The 22,326-nt window shown below is 37.5% G+C and overlaps 1 protein-coding gene and 2 pseudogenes across 1 annotated transcript in view; 2 read left to right on the top strand and 1 right to left on the bottom strand.

Moving 5' to 3' along the window:
* Positions 1-22,326, bottom strand: part of Pou2f1 (POU class 2 homeobox 1) — a 142,156-nt gene that overhangs the window by 72,494 nt on the left and 47,336 nt on the right. The gene's annotated exons all lie outside the window — the stretch shown is intronic.
* Positions 3,729-5,643, top strand: LOC131925652 (heat shock cognate 71 kDa protein-like; annotated as a pseudogene).
* LOC131925275 (small ribosomal subunit protein eS27-like) lies at positions 18,563-18,774 on the top strand (annotated as a pseudogene).

Here is a 22,326-nt window from a genome sequence, read left to right as displayed (position 1 = left end):
AACAAACAAACAAACAAACAAACAAACAAACAAAAAACACCCTACACAAGAATGTCTTTAAGATATCTTTTTTTTGCTAATTTGGTCTTCTGTATTCAAGCAGGCAAGACCTGGAGCAATAGACAAGCAATAATTGTTTACTGTACTGAGACAGTGTGAGTAGCATCTGCCTTAGGCCAAGACAACTCTAAGATTCCCCTGTAGAGAATGAAGGTTATAGCTCACCAGGTGGGACCCTATTCCCTTCTACGACAAATCTCACCTAGGCAGGTGACTAGACTTCAGTATAAAGGGCAATAAAAAGCAACCCTTTGGTCACTATTGAAGTAGGTACTCTGAGAGCTCTTGAGAACAGGTTTAAATACTCAAAGAATGTTCTGGGTTTCTACAAATAGAGGCAGAGAATGAGAAGAAACATCCTTTCCTTATACTCCCCAACCATGGACAATTTATAGCCAAAAGAAAAGTCGGGTAACTTCTACCAGAGTCAAATGCACACACCATTTGCTCCTCATATATATCAACTAAGAACCTCCAAGTTTAAAACTGAACCAAAAAAGAACACCTTAGGAAAAAAAATCTGTAAGATCATCATGAATTAATTCAATCAAATCTCCTTTTAATACCTGGGTTAGGACTTGATTAGTGGCCTATAGATACCTTTAGAGAAGAGGCCAATAAATACTTGAGCTGGACTGGAGACATGAGATGGGGGAACAGGTTTTATGGAAAGGACAGAGAATATTATATGATAGCATAACACAGAGCTGAAAAGGACAACATTTCAAATTATAAATTTCAAAATTATGTATGTGGTGGTTTGAATGAGAATGGGCTTATATATTTGAATGCTTGATCCCCAGTGAGTAGAACTGTTTGGGAAGGATTAGGAGGTGTGACATTGTTAGAGTCTGAATGTGAAAAGTATCCTACAAGATTATGTGTTTGAACACTTTGTCTCCAGATGGTGGCGATTTGTTAGACATGTGTCACAGGGTAGGAGGCTTTGTGCTTTTATAGTCAAACCTTACATCTTGCTCTTACTCTGCTTCCTGACTGCTGGGTAACCTCAAGCTCCCGCCATCAGGCTTGCCTTGCCATGGATGGACTGTCTCCCCACCCCCACACCAGAACTGTAAGCCAATTAAGTTGCTTTAGTCAGGGCACTGTAATCACAGAAATAGAAAAGAAACTAACACAATGTCTAATATTTGTTCCCTTTTTTTCCTAAAAGGAGAGAAGAATTTTCATGATTCAAAATTCACATCTAACATGACTGCTAAATAACATCATGCTAAAGAGCAAAGTTTTAGGCTAGTCTAAGTGTCATCAGAAAAGAAATTAAAAGCAATACTAACCAAATTATAATTTACATTTTAAATAAACTTTGTCTGTGTGAGTAAATTAAGGTTATGTTGTGTTCTTCCTGACTAAATCATTTATGATTAACTGTTCATGTTCTAGAGAAACCATCAATAATAGAGAGCTTCCACCAACATGAAACTATCATTTTTTTTAAATTAAAAATAAATAATAATAGAGGATTCAAATGAACCAAAGGTAGAGCCAATCTGGATAGTTTAACATTTGCCATAAAATAATAAAACACTCTCTCTTTTTTTTCTTCATAATTCAGCCCGAGAACAAGGCAGGCATCTGAACTTAGTCAAGAGGAGAGTAGTAATCAGAAAATTGGTTACATACAGGAAGGTTAATCTAATAAATAAACTGAGCTAAATTTATCACTGTTAGAAAAGAGAATTTAAATCCTGAAAACAGGAATTGAACACATTTGAACTTTAAAGTACTGAATTAGTATTAGAGTCTGGAGAGATGGCTTAATGGTTAAGAACAAATGCTGATCTTGCATAAAACCCAGGTTCAGTTCTCAGCATTCACAATCACTTGTTTCTGGGGACCCAATGCCCTTTTTGGCCTTCATAGCCACTAGACAAGCACATGGTGCATACACATAATGCAGGCAAAAACATTCACACACATAAAAATAAATCTTAAAAAATAATAGATATAAAAATAAGTATAACTTTAATACCTCCCCCCCACTCTTTTTTGTAGGCACGTGGAAGAGAAATGAAGACATATGACTATCTGGACATTTTTTTTTCATGTCACTACCATCTAGAGCAGTGGTTCTCAACCTTCTTAAAGCTGCAACCCTTTAATACAGTTCATGTTGTGGTGACCCCCAACCATAAAGTTATTCTGTTGCTACTTTATAACTGTAGTTTTGCTACTGTTATGAATCCTAAAGTAAATATCTTATGACACCTGTGGGGGCCATGGCCCACAGGTTGAGAACTACTGATCTAAAGAGAATCCAGGGTTCCAGAGAAACTAGCTGAAATGTTTAAACTTTATACTCTGGAGATGCAGTTCAATGGTATTTGCCTAACATAAGCAAATCTCTGCACTGGGAAGAAAAAAAAGTGAAAGTGAATGTGAAGAAAACAAACAAAACACCAACTTAAAAGATTCCTCACCAGCCAGGTGGTGGTGGTGCACACCTTTAATCCCAGCACTCGGGAGGCAGAGCCAGGCGGATCTCTGGTCTACTGAGCGAGATCCAGGAAAGGTGCAAAACTACACAGAGAAACCCTGTTTTGAAAAACCAAAGATTCCTCACCAAATTCTGCATAATTTGGACAAAGTAAATAAAAATGATAATGAATGAGGGGCTGGAGAGATAGATCAGTGGTTAGGAGCACTGGCTGTTCTTCCAGAGGACCAAGGTTCAATTCCCAGCAGCCACATGAGGGCTCACAACCATCCCTAACTCTAGTTCAGGGGACCCAAGACTGCAGGCACTCAGCATGCACACAGTGCACAGACATACATGCCGGCAAAATACTCATATCCATAAGCTAAAGCAACAATAGTAAATGAAATATAACTGTTATTAAACTAATAAGACTTCATGAGTACTTGCTGACACAAACAGGTCAACAAACTGTCATACACTGGTACTTTTATGCTAGTGAAGCTTTGCTTTTCCAAACTCTCAAAATTCCCTAATCATAGAAAGTGTTTATATTAGCACAATGATAGTAGAAATCTAGAGTCATGAAATACACAGATAACCTACTGTCGTAGTGTACTTATAATCATTTATACAGTATTCTGAGGGGCTTTTCAGTATCTTATGAAACAGAAGTCTACATTGGACCCTCTGTTTTATTAGTGAAAGCTCAGACCTAAGTGTGAGTTTTAGCTTTCCACAGTTTGTGCCATTGTTTATTTACTGTCTGAAGAAAGACTTATTGAAAACTACTATAACCCTAAATTTTATTGTATGTAATAAACAGTTAATTTAAAATAAAATCTCACTAGACATAGTATTAGAAAATTAATTATAAGTGTGATATTTTAGATGTATTATTATACTATTTAAAAAAATACTATTTATTAGCCGGGTGGTGGTGGTACACACCTTTAATCCCAGCACTCGGGAGGAAGAGGCAGGTGGATCTCTGTGAGTTCAAAACCAGCCTGGTCTCCAGAGCCAGTTCTAGGACAGGCTCCAAAGCTACACAAAGAAACCCTGCCTTGAAAAAAAACAAAAAATAAATCAATAAATACATTACTGGCACTATAATGTGGTATTCTAAACTGTCCTACTTATGAAACAGACTCACTGAACAGGACAGCTTTTGGAGTTGGTGAGGTCTCTTTGCCAGCCTAGCTAGGCCTACATGCAAGCAAACCTGTCTAAAGGACCTGCAGGTGGCATTATCTTAGCACCACCTACTCCTGTGCGGGTGTCTTCAGGCATGGAAAAGTACAATTGTCACTGACCAGGGTTACTGAACTACAACAGGCTAGCTGTGTTGCTTTTACCGACGAGTGATTAATCAGGGATGCTGTGAAGAACTGGGTTGTGATGAACCCCATCAACATAGTTTTAAACACCAAACATCTGATTGGGTGTAGGTCTGATGATGCTGTTGCTCACTCTGATATGAAGCATTGGCCCTTCATGGTCATGAATGATGCAGGTAGGTCCAATGTCCAAGAAGAATACAAAAGGGAGACAAAAAGCTTCGACCCAGAGGAGGTATGCTCTATGGTTCTGATGAAGATAAAGAAAATTAGAGAAGCCTATCTTCAGAAGACTGTTGCCAATGCAGTGATCACAGTGCCAGCTTATTTCAATGACTCTCAGCAGTAGGCAAGAAAAGATGCTGGAACCGTCGATGGCCTCAATGTACTTAGAATTATCAGTGAACCAAATACTGCTAATTCTTATTGCTTAGACAGGAAGGCTGAAGCTGAAAGAAATGTGCTGATTTTTATTTGGGAGGTGATACTTCTGATAGGATGTCAGTCCTTACTTTTGAGGTCTAATCTACAGCTAGAAACCCTCACTTGGGGAGAGAAGACTGACAGCTGCATGGTCAACCATTTTATTGTCAGTTTAAATGCAAGCACCAGGACATCAGTAAAAACAAGAAAGGTGTCTATTGTCTGGTTACTGTTTGCAAACAGGTGCATACCTTCTCCTTTAGCACCTAGGCCAGTAATGACATTGAATGACAGAATCGATTTCTATATCTCTGTTACCCATGCTCAATTTGAAGAATTGAATGCTAATCTGTTCTGTGGCACTCTGGACCCTGTGGAAAAGGCCCTTTGAGATGCCAAACTAGACAAGTCACAGGTCCATGATATCGTCCTGGTGGGTGGTTCTACCACAATTCCCAAGGTTCAAAAGCTTTGCCAAGATGTCTTCAGTAGAAAAGAACTGAATACAAGCATTAACTCTGATAAAGCTGTTGCTTTATAGGGCAGGTCTCCAGGCAGCTGCCTGAAGTCAACTCTATCTGGAGATAATCCTGAGAATGTTCAGGATTTGATGCTCTTGGATGTCACTCCTCTTCCCCTTGGTATTGAAACTGCTGGTAGAGCATGAATGTCCTCATCAAGCACAGTATTATCATTCCTACCAGTCAGACACAGACCTTCACCACCTGCCTAACAGCCAGCGGGTATGCTCGTTCCGATATGTGAAGGTGAAAGAGACATGACCAAGGACAACAACCTGCTTGGAAAATTTGAACTCACAGGCATATCTTCTGTAGCCTGCAGTATTTCTCAGATCACAGTCACTTGACATTGATGCCAATGGCATCCTCAATGTTTATACTGTAGATAGGAGAACAAGATCACTATCACTGATGGCAAGTAAGATACTAAGTGCATGGTCCAGGAAACTTAGAAGTACAGCGCCGAAGAGGAAAGGAGAGAGAGAAAGTAGTACTCAAGGATTCACTGGAATCCTATGCATTCAACATGAGCGCAACAGCTGAAGATAAGAAACTTCAAGGCACTGTCAATGAGGACAAACAGAAGATTCTCGACAAGTGTAACAAAATCATCAACTGGCTAGATAATAATCAGACTGCAGAGAAGGAAGGAGCTGAACACTGGCAGAAAGAACTGGAGAATGTCTGCAACCCCATCATTACCAAGCTGTACCAGAGGGCTGGTGGCATGCCAGGTGGAATGCCTGGGGGCTTCCCTGGTGGGAGAGCGCCTCCCTCTGGCAGTGCTTCTTCAGGGCCACAACGGAAAAGGTTAAGTCAGTCTGAATATAGATGTAGCATTGTTCCAAAGAGAAACATATGAAGGACCCAAATTTAGCAAGTTCTGCAGCAGTTTTAAAGTTAGAGCTGCTACAGTATTTTTTTTTTACATTCTCAAAATGTGACCACGAAACATGTGCACAGGAAGAAATAACATTACACTTTATAAACACTGCATCTTAAGTAGAAATGCAATGTCTTAAATAAAGCTATACAAAATGGGTAGGGGTAGAGAGGAAACTCTGAATGAAGGGCTCTGGATCGTATTTGTGCCAGCAAACGTGACCTAATTTAGAAACAGGACCTTTGACAACGATCATATTAAGATGAAGTGACTGGGTTGGAAATGGTCAAGAGTTTGCCTAGAATGGATGAACTCAACACTGTACCAAGACCAACCAAACAAAAAGATGAAGTCATTAGTGCTGCTGTCATTAAAAGGGGGAAATTTGGACAGATATAGTACAAAAGGAAAGTAACAGAGACACGGACAGATTCTTTCTCACAGCCCTCAGAAGAAACAAACCCTGATAGCACCTTATATTGAACTTACAACCTCTAGAACTATGAGGCATTAAGTTCCTGCTGTTTAAGCTGTTGCATTTATGGTATTCTGTTACGACATCCATAGAAAACTAACACAGCTTCTGAACTTCAAACTTGCTTATTTGAAAAATGGGGTTTGTGGTCTAAGGGCGTTTTTAAAATGAGAATGTTATTTTAAAATAACCAGGGTTCATGAAAAATAATTTTGGTATTATTATAATCTCTTGATAAATATTCAATAAATGCTGTCAAGATTCTTCTCCTAATGCAGGGGAAAAATGTAAGTGGATACTCTTGAATATTTCTATCTTTTAACTAGGTATTAATCATAAGCCAGAGAACATGTTTGTTGTACATGGTAAAGTCTTAAGACTGCTAAGACTACTGAAACACATTTGAAGAAAAAGGTGCTTTCTTTTTCTTTTCTTCATGTTTTAATCCTGAAATAATAATCTCTTTGGAAGACTTAAATTGGAAACAAAGACAAAGAAATCTCTCTGTCCAGGTGGGTGCTCTATGAGAATCCCCAGAAGATAAAATTTGGAGTATTACAACAATCAACAGATAATTGGAGTTGTCAAAAACTGATTAAGAATGTAACTTGATCATCCAAACAAAAAGGACATATATCTTTTTCCCTATTTCTTCTACTCTTATACTTCTTATGTATATTAGAAATGTCATCAGCAAACAGGAACATTAATGCTCTCAAGAGTTTGTGTAAACATTTCAAAGAAATATAAAAGCGAAGAGCTGCAAACAGCGTTGTTAGTAGAGGTGAAGTATTTTACGAAGATTACATGAAACTAGTGTCTGCTCTATTCCTATATACCCTAAGTTTTAACAAAAGGAAAACCCACATGAAATGTTACTATAAATTTTTTATACTCTAGACATATTACTTCATATTTAAAGAAATTGAAAAAAGTAAAAAAAAAAAAAAAATCATAGCCGGGCAGTGGTGGCACATGCCTTTAATCCCAGCACCCGGGAGGCAGAGGCAGGTGGATCTCTGTGAGTTCAAGGCCAGCCTGGTCTACAGAGTGAGATCCAGGACAGGCACCAAAACTACATAGAGAAACCCTATCTCAAAAGAAATAAAATCATAAAAAAAACAACAAAAAAAAACAGATCTGATCTGGAGTCTGTTTCAGTTCTCTACTATTTAGCTGAATTTCTTTAAGCAAGTTACTTGTTATCCCTAATCTTAGATCATTAAGGATATAATATTTTAGTCATTATATAAATGCTTCTTATAGACTAACAACTATAGTCACCAAGTGTTTCTGCTAAACTACCATCAGGGATTACTGCTACTATTTTATTTTATTTTATTTTATTTTATTATTATTATTATTATTATTTTATTTTATTTTTGGTTTTTTTGAGACAGGGTTTCTCTATGTAGCTTTGGAGCCTGTCCTGGAACTCACTCTGTAGACCAGGCTGGCCTCGAACTCACAGAGATCCGCCTGCCTCTGCCTCCCGAGTGCTGGGATAAAAGGTGTGCACCACCACTGCCTGGCATACTATTTTATTATTATAAAATACAGATGATATACTGAATGCTAAAGCTAACTTGACTCTATTTCCATTGATTGCTAGGTCAAAGGCATCTCAATCATCACTCCATCACATCAACAAATCTTAAACAGACTTCAGAGTTAAAATAAAAACTTATGTATTTGATAAGTCATTTTAATAGTCAATCCATAAAATAAAAGGCAATCACCACAACACCTGGGTTTATCAGCGGCTACTAAATTAATAGTTTGATTTAAAAGAAAATATTTATTAGGTATAGAGAGACTGCATTCTTTCTTTGCATTGATTCACTGAAAACTGAGAGTAGTTTGGTAATTATAAAGACAGGAATGCTCTTCTTACTTTTCCAGTCTAATACTACAAAAAGAATTAAATGAATAAAATAACCTAATACCTTAAGGGGATAAAAATCACATAAAATGGGGAACTCTAGATGAGTTAGCAGGGCATATTTAGCTCTCTTAGGTAGGCATCTCTTGTGTGCCCAATTCCTCCTTAACAAAACAAATTTTACAATACTCCCTTACTGAAGGAACAAGGAAGTTAAAGAGAGTTTGTGAAGCATGTATTTTAAGGTACCATTATTTCATGACGATGGATAAAAACTGCCTAAATATTTTCTTTAGTAAGTACATTCCTCTAACAACCCACTTTCAATCTTAGTATTCACCTCCTCCAAACTGTAAGTATCAGATCGTGTAAGAAATACACTACAGATAGGTCAATGGAGGTTTTTCTTATTAATTGTAAAATAGTTTTAAAATATAAGATGACATTTTGCATTTAGAAAATGGGAAAGATCAGTATTTGGTACACACAGTGTAGGAATTCTGCATCCCTGGTTGACTATTATATGTTGTCTTTAAAAAGTCTCCAGAATCTTGACCAGCAGAGAGCACTAACAGCCTCAAACAACAAAAGAATTAGTACAGGCACTGACTTTCATTTGCCATATATTTTTAATGTCAAGCTATTTTTTTTAATTAGCTTAACTAATTAGAATAACTGGTATAGCATTTACATAACCAAACCTAGTGCTCTCATCCATGTAATTTGGAGGTCATATTCCTAATTCATGAAATTCTGAACAAGTTAGGTGTAATGGTGCACACAAACCAAGTGTGGCAGCTAAAGATGGCTCAGTCAGTGAAGTGCCTGTTCTACAAGCATGAGGACCTGACTTCAGCACCCACATAAAAATTAAACAAGCCGGGCGGTGGTGGCGCACGCCTTTAATCCCAGCACTCGGGAGGCAGAGCCAGGCGGATCTCTGTGAGTTCGAGGCCAGCCTGGACTACCAAGTGAGTTCCAGGAAAGGCGCAAAGCTACACAGAGAAACCCTGTCTCGAAAAACCAAAAAAAAAAAAAAAAAAAAAAAAAAAAATTAAACAAACCAATAAAACTAGGCATGGTAGGGGTAGCTACATTTGTGACCTGGGTGGGTAAAGACGGGTGAATCCCTAGAGCTCACTGGCCAGCCAGCCAGTCTAACAGATCAGTGAGAGAGAGGGGTCTCAAAAAATGAGGTAGAAAGTGATTGAGGACGATACCTAACAGCATCTTCTGGCCTCCATACACACACATATGCACTTATACACACACAAACATGCACTTACACATACACCACATACAGAGGAGCGCGCGCGCGCACACACACACACACACATTTTTATTTTAGAAAAAAAAAATAAAGTCAAATATGTAACTAGTTCAACTATTTTGAACCTTAGAATGTTCAGTTAAAATTGATATATCTCTGAACATTAAGCTACTACAAGATAGTTAATTTTCATTATCAGTTGACTGGACTCATAGTTACCTAGGAAAACATACCTGTGAGCCTATCTGTGAAGGTGCTTTCAGACTGGCTTCCCTGAGAGAAGACGCACCTTGAATGTGGCGGCATCACCGCATGTATTAGGATCGCGGACTGAGTAAGAAGGCAAAGGAAGAAAGCAAACGGAGCAAGCAGTGTCTCCTTCTCTCCCTGCCTCCGGACTTTGCACACAGTGTGATGCCTGGTCTCACACTCTTGTCAGAGCTAGAGCTAGGTTTTTTTTTTTTTTTTTTTTTTTTTGGTTTTTCGAGACAGGGTTTCTCTGTGTAGCTTTGCGCCTTTCCTGGAACTCACTTGGTAGCCCAGGCTGGCCTCGAACTCACAGAGATCCGCCTGGCTCTGCCTCCCGAGTGCTGGGATTAAAGGCATGCACCACCACCGCCCGGCCTTAGAGCTAGTTTTACTGCTAAGCCTTGTCTAGCATGATAGACTTAAACTCTGAACTAAAATATACCTTTCTTTGCTAAAGTTGCTTCTATCAGGTACTTTGTTACAGCAGTAAGAAAAACAATATGGCTACTGTACTTGCCTATCTGTCTAGGATGTGCTTGACAGTTATTTATGTATGTGCATTTCAGAGTTCTTTGACATGAGCCATTTCATTTGCTTCTTACAAAATCTCGATAGCTGGGTAATATTCCCATTATGCAGACAATGCTGCATACTACCAAGGTGGCTAAATAACTTGGAGAAGGCCTAGGTATTAAAGTTACAAAAGCCAGTGAAATTGAACATAAAGGACTGAAGCTACACTAAACTTAGCAATTAAGTCTGAATATTTATTATTTTTCATGTGGTAAGTGCCTCAAGCTTGAACCATGAAGACTTAATTTAGTTATTATACTTTTAGAAATGTTTTCCAGAGTTTTCTCCTGTAGTGTTCTTCTAGTCGGGCATAAGAATGCTCTAAATATGGCTGGGAACTTCACAAAGTTAGAAAACTACTTCATTATTGTTATTAGTCCAAAGCTTAATTGGAATTTCAGTCATCTGGTGAGAGTGGAATACAAATGTGTTAAAACTGTTTTCTTTAAGGTGTTGAGGGTGTGTGTGTAGGGAGGGGGGTTTAATACTGAAAAAGAGAGAACAACTTAAAATTCTCGTTAGTCTGTGATAATGGCAAAAACTTACTAAAATGTTATTATAGAATACAAATGAAGAAAAATTTGTTTTCCCTATTTGAAAATTTCTTATATATAGTACTTTAAGTTCTCTATGAAAATAAAAACACTGTAAGTTTTAAAAAGGGTAAACCAAAGCTAAAACCTAAACAAAATACTAAGGCACTTTAAACAAAAAGGATAGCAAACACGGACACAAGTGAATACACAGAACAACTGAGCTCCAACACATTCACTAAAGCCTCCAGAGGGAGAGAGAAAAACCCACCCACCCTGAAGGCTATAAACTGACAAGCTCTTTCTGGCTGGCCACTGGCACATGGAGAAACCTTTTCTTCTTTTCAAATTTTTCTCAACTTAAATTGGATGCAAATAAGCCAGGTGTGGTCCTAACAACTGTAGCCCTGTTAGTCCCTGCTGAGTTTCCATAGTAACAGAAACAGCTGGTAATGGGAAAGAGGTTGTACTGACCTCAGACTGGTTTAAAGAGTTTCAATTGTTCAAATAATGATTGTGGTATCTTAGTAAAGAATAAATACAAAATTATTTTTAAGAAGCTATCTTTGCTTGAAATATAAAGTAAAATAAGGTATTATTTTCTAATAGTCCTTAATAGTGACTTTCAGTTTAATAGCGGGGGTTTCTGAGTCTATTAAAAGTTAGAAGAAGCCAATCATCAAATTTAGGGGAAATACTTTGACTAAAGAAGTTGAAAAAAGAAAAGAAAAATTTAAGTGAATAATTGGGGGGGGGGGTGTTCCTTAATGTAATAAACACCAGGCAGAAAGACTTAACAGTTTTTTTAAAGTTTTGATTTAAATAGTGTGCACCATTTTCTTAAATTAATGTGCTATGGTTAGGTCAACACTATCATCAGCACCACCTGGGAACTTAGAAATATAAAGTCTTGGGTCCTTTACCAGATCTACAAAATCAGAAACTTTAAGGGTGAGAGCTCCAGAATTGTGTTGTAACAAATTCTCTAGAAGATTCTGATACACACTACAGTGTGAGTGAGCATCAAACTTCAGAGAAGACAGATACATGAAATAAACGCAGTGATTTACTGTACTCCCTGGAACTGGAGTGATAGTAAGAGTAAAATGTAAAGAACTCACTAGCCTCCTGAAATGAGTCTGTTGGCTAGTATCCTCCTTGTCTTAAGAACATGAAGAGTATCGTGGTTGGACATGCCTACTTCCTACACATGCCAAATTATCAAGGGAAAGATAACCCAAGAGTCTATGACTATTCAAGAAAAGGACAATCTTTTGAACACAGGAAACTCCACTCACATTCATTCCTAACTCATTTCTAATCATCTAGGTCTTCACACATGGGACAGAAAATTCAACCCTTTATCCTTCTATAAGAACAAATTTTCCAAGCCAGAAAACACATATATAGGGATAAGTATGAAGTATGAGCCACAAATGAATATCCTTCACTACTGAATTCTTTAAAAACATAAAAGTATGCATTTCTTTAGTATCTAACCTATTAGATATAGTCTCTACATACTACAAAATATTTCTTTACATGTTTCCAATGGACAGCATTTCAAAGAACAGCTAGGCTAGTAGCATTAAAGTGACCACAGACATACTGAGATAGTTAATGGAGAAAAGCCTCTGGGTAACTCAAACACACCATATGCTGTTAAAAATAATGAACTCAACCAAATTGTGCTGGCTAGTTTTAGGTCAACTTGACACAAGCTAGAGTCAGAAACCTCAATTGAGAAAATGTCTCCATAAGATCTGATTCAAAGTTATTTTATTAATTAGTGATCAATGGGGGAGGACCCAGCCCATTATGGGTGGTGCCATCCTTGGGCTAGTGGTCCTGGGTTCTATAAAAAAGCAGACTGGGTAAGCCATGATGAGCAAGAAAGTAAGCAGCACCCATTGATGGCTTCTGCATCAGCTCCTGCCTCCAGGTTCCTGCCCTGTTTGAGTTCCTGCTCTGACTTCCTTCAGTGATGGACTGTGATCTGGAAGTGTAAGTCAAACAAGCCCTCTCCTCCCCAGCCTGCTTTTGACATGGTGTTTCAGCACAGCAAGAGTAACTCTAACTAAGACACCAATAAAGTCACTCTGTGAAGCTCATAATTTAAAAACTGTTAAATGCTTTCAGTACCACCCCACAAAATGTACTTTAAAAATGTAGTGGGGGCTAGAGATGTATGTAGCTCAACAGGAGAGCACTTGCCTAGTATAAATGGCTTGGGTTCAACCCAAACATGGCAATGAAATAAACTACTTTAGGTAAATTTCAAGATCGGTCACAATTTATGAGAAAAATCAAACAAACAAAACAAACCAGAAAGACAAAGACATCCAAAGGAAGTGGTTTTCACCAGGATTATCTTGGGATCTGTTTATAAGTAATATGAAGAAATTGACTTAAGTTATATATGCAGGCATACTTTATTTTTTTATATCCTGATTGTCATTTCCCCTGCCTCCTCCCCTCCCAGTCCCTCTCCTTGCACCTCCCCTCTACCCTGCTCCCCATCCACTCCTCTTCCATTTCTCTCCAGAAAAGAGCAGGCCTCCCATGGATACCAACCAAACATGGCACATTGAATGCATGCACTCTATTTGAGGGGGCATGCCATTGGGGATGGAACCTAGAGTCTCATACAACATGACAGAAGTGGTCTTCCATTGAGCCCCAGGCAGTTGACTTTACATACAAGTCAGGAGATACAGAAAGAAAAAAAAAAAATACACTTGTTTCCTTTCTTTTGCTTGCCATATTGTTTTGTAAAACTGGGGTAGTTGTATGGCAGATGTGTCTTACATAAATATTCAAGGAATGTTCTCCCCAAGGAATGAATTCAACTCTGATTTCTACTCTAAATGTATTGTCAGCAACTACTCCACTCTTGTGGGAAAAGAACTGCAGAAGAAGGAACCCTACCTGGGTTATCACTGCCTTAAGACAGCAATCAAGAATCAATAGGAAACGATTCCCAGACTCTTCCTCCTACCTCCAATCAGAACATTAGTTAAGGGTCAATGTTCTTCAGTCTAACACCCTCCCACTGAGCCATTTCAGCCTGAGTGTGTGCCAATGGTCTTAACCGACGGTGCTATCGCCACCGTCCTATATTTCTGTTTCTGAAAACGATTATTAGCACACAAAGTCTTAAGTTTCCCTGTGGTGTATTTCCAGCCAAGTGCGTTCTGTGTCTCTTCCCCACCTTCTCTCTCATCTCTTCTTTTGCAGCCTCCTTACCACTTGCTTCCTGTCACTGGGTCTTCCGTCCTATTCTCTTTGCTCATCTCTTCTTCTGCAGCCTCCTTACCACTTGCTTCCTGTCACTGTGTCTTCTGTCCTATTCCCTTTGCTCAGCACTTCTTGCCACCTTGTGACCTCTCAGCTAGTCTCATGGCTTATGCCCACTCTCACATCCCTTATACACACACATACAAACATTCAAAGTTAGGAACTTCCTATGACAGAGAACATGTGATTTTTGTCTAGACTGGGTTACCTCATTAATATACTACTTTCCCTATCTAACCATTTTTATGCAATTTCATTTTGCTTTACAGCTGAGTAGAATTCTTCTATGTATATATACCACATTTTCACTATCTACCTGTTAGTAGAGCATTTCTATTTTTTTCTTAAGTGAATACATGAAATGTTTATAAATTTCTATTTATTGATTAAAAGATTTTTAGCTAAACTGTTAAGTATAGCTTAGTACACTTGGTTGGCTTCCAGTATCTGACTAAATATCTTTACCTTATTAATGAAATCCATATAACTAAAAGAGTGAATTCCTATGCAATCAGTTCTATAACTCTGATACAAAGAAACTATCAAAAGAAGTGTTCTGCTTCAGGTAACAAAGACTTAAGACAAATCAGTCATGATCCAAAAGCTTGGTTTAATAGAGAACTGCAAGAAAGATTCAAAAGCAGAGAAGACTTAGACAAGAAGGACAATTTTGCTTCTAAGCTTTAAGACTTGTTGCCATATGAAGTCCTGTAATTAAAAGGAAATGGGTAAATACTGGAAGATTTGTCAAATGAAAGGCTAGGTTCCCTAGAAATAATGCTAACCATTGATTTGGCCTCAGTGTCAGTTTACATGAATTCCAAAAGAATAGCAGGATAAATACTGCCCTTCCTCTGAGTTTCCACCAGTCATCTTTCAGTATCCTATCCTGTCAACCTGATGTCACTGCACATCCACTAAGCAACACTGCCTACTTAAGTTTGCTTTTCAACAAAATGAAAACAGCAAAGCAGCCACAATAAATGCTTTCTGAATTACCTTTTGTAGAGAAGGGCAGCCCCAGAACATCTCTCCTATATAGGCTCTTCTTACTTCATATTCAAACTCACTCATTCTGCAATTACAACAAAAAATTCACAATGACCCTTAAGGGATCCCTGATCTCCTTTACAGAGAAAAAAAAAAAAAAAAAAAAAAAAAAGCCTTCCACAACGCAATCACAGCAATACCTTTGGTAATAGATACCAAGGAACAGAGTCAACAGGACACTAAGAGAACTAGTTTATTTTAATTATGGATTCTCAAGTCATTTTCATACTACACAAAAACCATGACAGAGATTTCAACAGCTTTTCAGTGTTCCAGAGTAAATCTGATATAATAGTTGTCAATAACTCTCAAAATGGAAATTGGGGATAAAAATTCCACTGAAAGAGTATATAGACACTAATGTTTCAACAAAGAAATAGAAAATGTTTTCATACATTTTTAGAGAACTCATGTGTAGAAACCTATAATTAACTATTCAATAAAGTACAGTTTATTCTAAAGAAATGATTATGTTTAAATTCTATTAACATGGCTTGGGGCTATAGGTTTGTCTATATCTAAAAAACTATGATTCTTTGGTATTATCTTTTGCCTCCTTATGTAAAAACACTGGTTTATTTCAGCTAAAGTTAACAAGTACTTCATGCTTTTACAACACAGTGGTATCATTAAGAATGTCTAAATAAGAATAGGCCATACAACACAGCTAACAAATCAAACATCTGAGATCAAATGTTTTAATGTAGCGTTGAGTTCCCTTGGCCAAATATAGAACAGAAATTAGCATTGTAAATAACAACCCTTAGGGAAGATAAGCATTTAAGCTGTGAAAAGCTGTTGTGGTTTTTTAGTATCATTATGAAACAAAAATCCAGCCAGGGCCATGGTGGTGCACACATTTAATCCCAGCACTTGGGGAGGCAGAGGCAGGCTGATCTCTGTGAATTGGAGACCAGCTTGGTTTACAGAGTGAGTTCCAGGACAGCCAGTCTGTTCACAGAGAAACCCTGCCTTGAAAAAAACAAAACAAAACAAAACAAAAAACAAAACCAATAAATAAATAAATAAATCCTCATCGCGCATTATATATATATATATATACACACACATATGTATATATATATGTATGTATGTATGTATGTATGTATGTATGTATGTATGTATATTCTCAGCACTCCAAAGACCATAGGAAAGTATGCCATACTCATTCACATACGCCTAATGGCTGTTGCAATTTCTGTTCATTAAAGTGAGGACTAACAAGTTGGGTTCTGGCTATCTCAGTCTCTCTGTGTTTCACCCCCTCAGAAAGACTTTCTCTTAATATTTATTCTGTTCAATCAACCAACCAACCAACCAACCAAACACCCAAGTCACTCATTTCACCTAATTCTATTTTCTCTGCATTCTCACAATGTTAAAATTTATACACTTGTTTGGTTTCTGGTTTTCATCACCAGAACAAAAACATCCTCAGCACAGAACAGTAGTAGTTTCATTTACTATAGCAATTTCACATGTGTGGTAGAACCTGAGAGAGGCTCAAAAGTATTTGTGGATGAACGAAAAAAAAAAAAAAACGGTTCTGAGGAAGTCAATAAATATTCAATCAAGCATATTAGACTGAAGCCCACAATTAAAGGTTTGTTTAAAAGATTAGAACATGAGGAGAACACTCATTGTTGGTTTTGAATAAGGCAGCTAATAAAATTCTATATATTGTTTTCACAGACTCTCTGGACTCAACAGTTACAAGCGACCAAACAGAATACTCTCTAGGAATCTCTCCTTTTCTGAAATCAAAGCTATGAAGGACATTATGTACCTCCTGACTGTGATGCCCCTGGCCATACGAAGAACATCAAGTTCCATTTTGTTATATCTGTGTTTCTCCAGGGTTAGCACATATTCCTAAAAACAATAAACTCAGAACTGTCTTCTAATGAGCATGTAAAAACTGAGAGTATTGTCACCAGTAAATTCATACTTAAATCTACAACACTAGTACTAATCTGATTAATTTCCCAAGATCTACCATTAATTTCTTTAAAATTTCTTTTTCCAATCTACTATCCACCAAAATATAAATTTTAATACCACTTTTTTTCCTGTTTAGAAATTATTTCTCTGCCAAATCTGCCTAGTCATTTTTGCAACCTGTTCTGTTGCATTCCTCCTTGGAAAGTATTTTTAAGTTAATTTAAATAGTAAATTACATACTTATAACAATCTGAAGTTCACAGGGGAAAAAAATCTACTTCTATTGCCAGTTGTTTTGCTATAATTTTCTGATGCAAATTTGATCAAATCCCAGTTACATTTTTAATAATTCATTTGATGGATATAGAAAGTCACACCACAGGAAGCTTACTCTTCGTTACTGCTGTACCTTCCTTCATCCAGTCTCATGGGAGTATCCATATTCATGACTTCCTGCAACTGCCCTGCTCCTCCCGCTCCTTTGTCCCACCTGGTTCCTGTTATCAGAAACTTTGAATATTCATATTTTTTCTCAACTTTCAAGATCTAGTTCCACCACCACTTCTTACAGGAACCTACCCTAACAACCTTATTCAGCTCTGAAGATCTCGGAAAACCCACCACAATGCCTGCTCCAAAGAAGAAACTCGGCAGCAATTGAGGTATAAACACTTGCCAAGGGTACTAGAGAATAAAATAATCCTTCTAAGGGGAATGAGGCTTAAATTGTGGTATCCTCTCCCTTATTCTGAGTTTTTGCAACTCTAGAGCTTTTATTAAGCTGGGTGGTGGTGGCTTACACCTTTAATCCCAGCACTCAGGAGGCAGCTAAAGTACATTGCTGCTGTTTGGTTTTTAATATGATAAACATTTATTGAACACCGGTGTATCAAACAACATGCTGGACAGGCTTAACTATTCCCCTTCTAATACTAACAAAACACCAATAGAGAAGTCATTCATTATTTTTATAGGTGAGAAAAAGGATATTCTAGCAGATTATCTTAATAAAGATGCTATTCACCAGTGGCAGAATAAAAATAAATCATCTTTAACTTAAAACTACTACTTTTTATACCAACACCATAGCTGCCAGGTTATTTAAAATAGCTTAATTTTCATATCTAAATAAAGAAAAATATGTGAGCATAAACTGAGTATAAGACAGAAAACAAGCCTATTATTATTAAAAATCTTCACAAGGTGTGTTCTGTAAAAACAGGATTTCCTATTCTGTCTCCAGACCAGAAGAGGTGCAGATTGTCTACAGGAGATGCACTAGGGTCTATCTGGGGAAAAAAAGTGAAAGCCAGGACACCGAGCTGTCTCTCATTCAACTACTAACAACTTTTAATCATTTTTAAGTAAACAACCAATCTATGAAATAAGAAAGCTGCTTTAAACATTCCATGGACCTCTTCAGGTTAGAAACATTCAACCTAACTTCTAATTAATACAAAAACTATCAATATTTATTACAATTTAGATATTAGCTTGGAGATGCATATAGTTTTTAAAAACAGGTAGAGAGTTGAAATCATTAATCAAGGAAATAAAAATGAAGGAAGAAAAATTATCCTAGAACCCTAAATCAAAAATAGGTGAGAGGCTTTCTTCCCTACAAGAACATGCCTCTTGCCAAGGATCTCCTTTATCCCTCTCCAGAAGAGGAAAAGAGGAAACACAAGAAAAAACACCTGGTACAGGGCCCCCATTCCTACTTTATGGATGGGAAATGCCCAGGATGCTGTAAGATCACTACGGTCCACTGTCCTGGCAGCCCACAGGCGGAAAAGCAAGGCTGACAGAAGGATGCTCCTTTGGAAGGAAGCAGCACTGAAAACACCTGATTCAAGATGAGCAGGAAGGGTTGGGGATTTAGCTCAGTGGTAGAGCGCTTTGCCTAGCAAGCGCAAGGCCCTGGGTTCGGTCCTCAGCTCTGGGGAAAAAAAAAAAAAAAAAAGATGAGCAGGAACCATCCCAATAAACACATTTTGGATAAAAACAAAAAACAAAAATACAATAGGTTAGAGGGCAGATAGGAAGAAATACTGAAGAATCTGGCTTGAATTTGCTGTAACTGAAACTTCACTATCTCCACAAATCTACACGGCAGAATGAAACTGGTTAAAAGCATTTACTGTTGTTTATTATAAAGATAAATAGCCACTTACGCTATTCTTATTGTTTATTAAATAGCAGTGACATAACATAAGGGATGGAGGAATGCTTCATTAAAATATAGAAAAGGGCCGGAGAGGTGGTTCAGTGGTTAAGAGCACTTGCTGCTCAATCCCAGCATCCACATAACAAGCCCAGAGTTCCACAAAAGCCTGTTACTCTAGCTCTGAGGAATCCAACACCTTCTTCTGGCCTTTGCAAACACACTTGTGCATCTGAACACGTGCACACACACTCTCTCTCGAGATACACAAATAAATAAGTAAACAAATAAAATCTTTAACTACAGAATACTCAGGGACCAAAGAGATAGCTCAGTGGACAAGAGCACTGACTGCTCTTCCAGAGGACCTGGATTCAATTCCCAGTACTTCCATGGTGGCTCACAACTGTCTGTAACTCCAGTTCCAAGGGATCTGACACTCTCTTCTGGCTTCCACTGGCACCAGGCACTCATGTGATGCACAGACACACATGCATGAAAAACACCCATATACACTCAATTTTGAAGAACAAAGATTTTTCACGTGCTGATCTTAAATATAGAACACTGAACTACAAAGATGATTCAGTGAGTAAAGTGCTTGTCATACAAGCATGAAGACCTGAGATCAAGTCCCAGAACCCACGTAAAACTGACACATGGCAGAGTGTTCAATATTCCTACAGCAAGATGGGAGGTGGAGACAGGAGCATTCCCAGAAGTCCATGGGCCAGCTAGTCTGGAATACAAAGCAGTGAACAAGGTGAAAGGTGAGAACTAAGGCTGAGGCTGTTCTCTGACCTCCACAACTGTGCCATGGCACACCTACACACACACACACACACACACACACACACACACACACACACACACAATTTAAAAATATTAAAAAAAACCTGAATCTTGAAAATACGGAACACTACTTGAAATTTTTCATCCTTGCCAACTATAGAAACTAGCAAACTCTATCTTGTTCTTCTACCACGTTGACAACTATGAATCTGAGCATCATTCTTAAGTCTGACTTTTTTAACACAGCAGAAAAATACAGGGCCCTAAAACATTCCTAACCCCATTTGCCAAATGAGGACATCATTCTGGATTCCACTGGTTTTGACACTTCTACTGTGTTACTACTGCTTTTTTTTCCTTGTAAATAATGACCAATATTCACAACTGGGGACTTCTTTCCTCTTGTCAGTAATATCCACAATCCTTTTCTGACAACAGTTCTCACCTAACAACTATTTTTCATTCTAACATTCACTGGCAAACTGCCATGCTATAAAAGCATCAACATTCCCAAGTAGCTAGCATTTTCTGAGAAATAATTACACATAGTAACTATTTTAGGCCTTGTGGACTCATAATATACCACATAATCACCTTGCCCTTTTTTTTAAAACTTTAAAAACATAAAAAACTAAAGTTGGTCCTGGTGAATCAGGTATATAATCTTGGCACTTGAGAGTTGGAAGCCATCTTGGTCAACATTGTGAGATACAGGACAGCTTTGGCCTTGCTAGGAAACCCTGTCACAATAAAATAAAATAAAATAAAATAAAATAAAATAAAATAAAATAAAATAAAATAAAATAAAAAATAAAATAAAATAAAATAAAACAAAATAAAACTCATTCCTAATTCAGGGGCTTTATAAAAAATGGTCACAGTGTGGACTTAGTAAAATATCAATGACTTATGATGCTGAATATATATATTTTAGTAAAATTTAAATAAACGATTCAGTTCCTGTCTTTAAAAACTGTTCACAACACAGTGGAAGAGGGAATAAGTAAAACAGACATTCAATTCCACCTATGTTTATGATGAATAAGGTCTGCACAAGATAAAAGCTTATGGCAGACACTATTCTAAGAGTTTGACAGACATTGACTAGTTTCTTCTCACAAGAACAGCCATGTAACTTCTTTTATTATTCTCATTTGCATATAAAAATAGAGAAAAGAGTATTAGGTAGATTGATCAAGAACACCTAGTAGCGGAGTCTAACCATATCAGTTTTCTTACATCTCCACTTGAAAGCCAAGAATATCTTAGTCTTCAGGTTTTTATCTTTCTTCAATCAAATAAAACAAAGCTTTCTTAAATATACTATTTTATTAATCAGTTACCTAGAGTGACATACAGATATTCAGAAGATTGCTATTAAGAATTTTATTGTAATATCTACTTTAAACAAATGCTCTTTATAATTTTCTACCTCCAGGAGAGAGAGAACATATGCAGAACACATGGGAGATTATAGCAAAGCTGGCTACATTTATCGTCTAGTTTGCATGGGGAAAGACAATGCTAAGCAGGTAGAACTTCTGTTTTAGGAACACATTTGCATGTACCATGCTGAGCTAAACATGGTTGAGTTAATTTGTACTCATATCTTTGTTTATTGAAGGTAGATGAGATGGCAATAATATAAATGTAGGTTTCCATTGGTCGCCTCTATTTTACCCAGCATTGACCACCATTTCTTAACCTTAGCATTATTGAAATTTTAGGGCATATTTGTGGGGATGGGGGCTTCTCTTGTGTATTGTAGGATGTAGAGTATCAAACCACTAAAACTTATTAGTGACCCTTTCTCCAACTATGGCCATTTCAAAAAACAAAGCCTCCTCCAAAGCCAGGCACCAGTATTCCTAACTACTCAGGAAGCTGAGACAGGAGGACTGGACCTTAGCCCAGGAGTTAGAGGCCAATCTAAGAAACTTAGGATTTCATCTGAAAAAAACAAGAATGTCTCTAAAGCATCAATGCCGTTCTCAGTTCAGAGTACTGCTCTAGACATACCTACTTGCTTAGCCTCCCCTGGTTCCCCTTCCAGCCAGACCTCCCGAACTCTAATTCCTAGAGTGTCCTTTCACATTCAGCATACCAATCTTTCGTTGCTTAACTCTCCTAAAACTTCCGTCATAAAAATCTCAGGAAGCATAATCTCAGGTACATCCCGATCTTCTAAAATGACCAATATTTACATGCTAATGGCTAGTACTCTACAGTACACAATTTCTACTTAATCAGGTCTTCAGTTTGCCAATAAATTTGCCTAACAACATTCTGGAGTTGTTTTTAATTGTCGAGCTGGCTTTAATATCCTTCATTTGTCTAATATTTTGTTCTTTAACAACTACCATTCATTGAGCCTCTACTCTCTGGACCAGTAAATTTGCGCACTATCTCAAGAAAGTTCAAATTATAGACAAGGCA

The sequence above is a fragment of the Peromyscus eremicus genome, chromosome 15 (assembly GCF_949786415.1).
Source record: "Peromyscus eremicus chromosome 15, PerEre_H2_v1, whole genome shotgun sequence".
NCBI lineage: Eukaryota > Metazoa > Chordata > Mammalia > Rodentia > Cricetidae > Peromyscus > Peromyscus eremicus.
The sequence above is the reverse complement of the archived record's forward strand: the minus strand, read 5'-3'. Positions and strand labels throughout refer to the sequence as shown.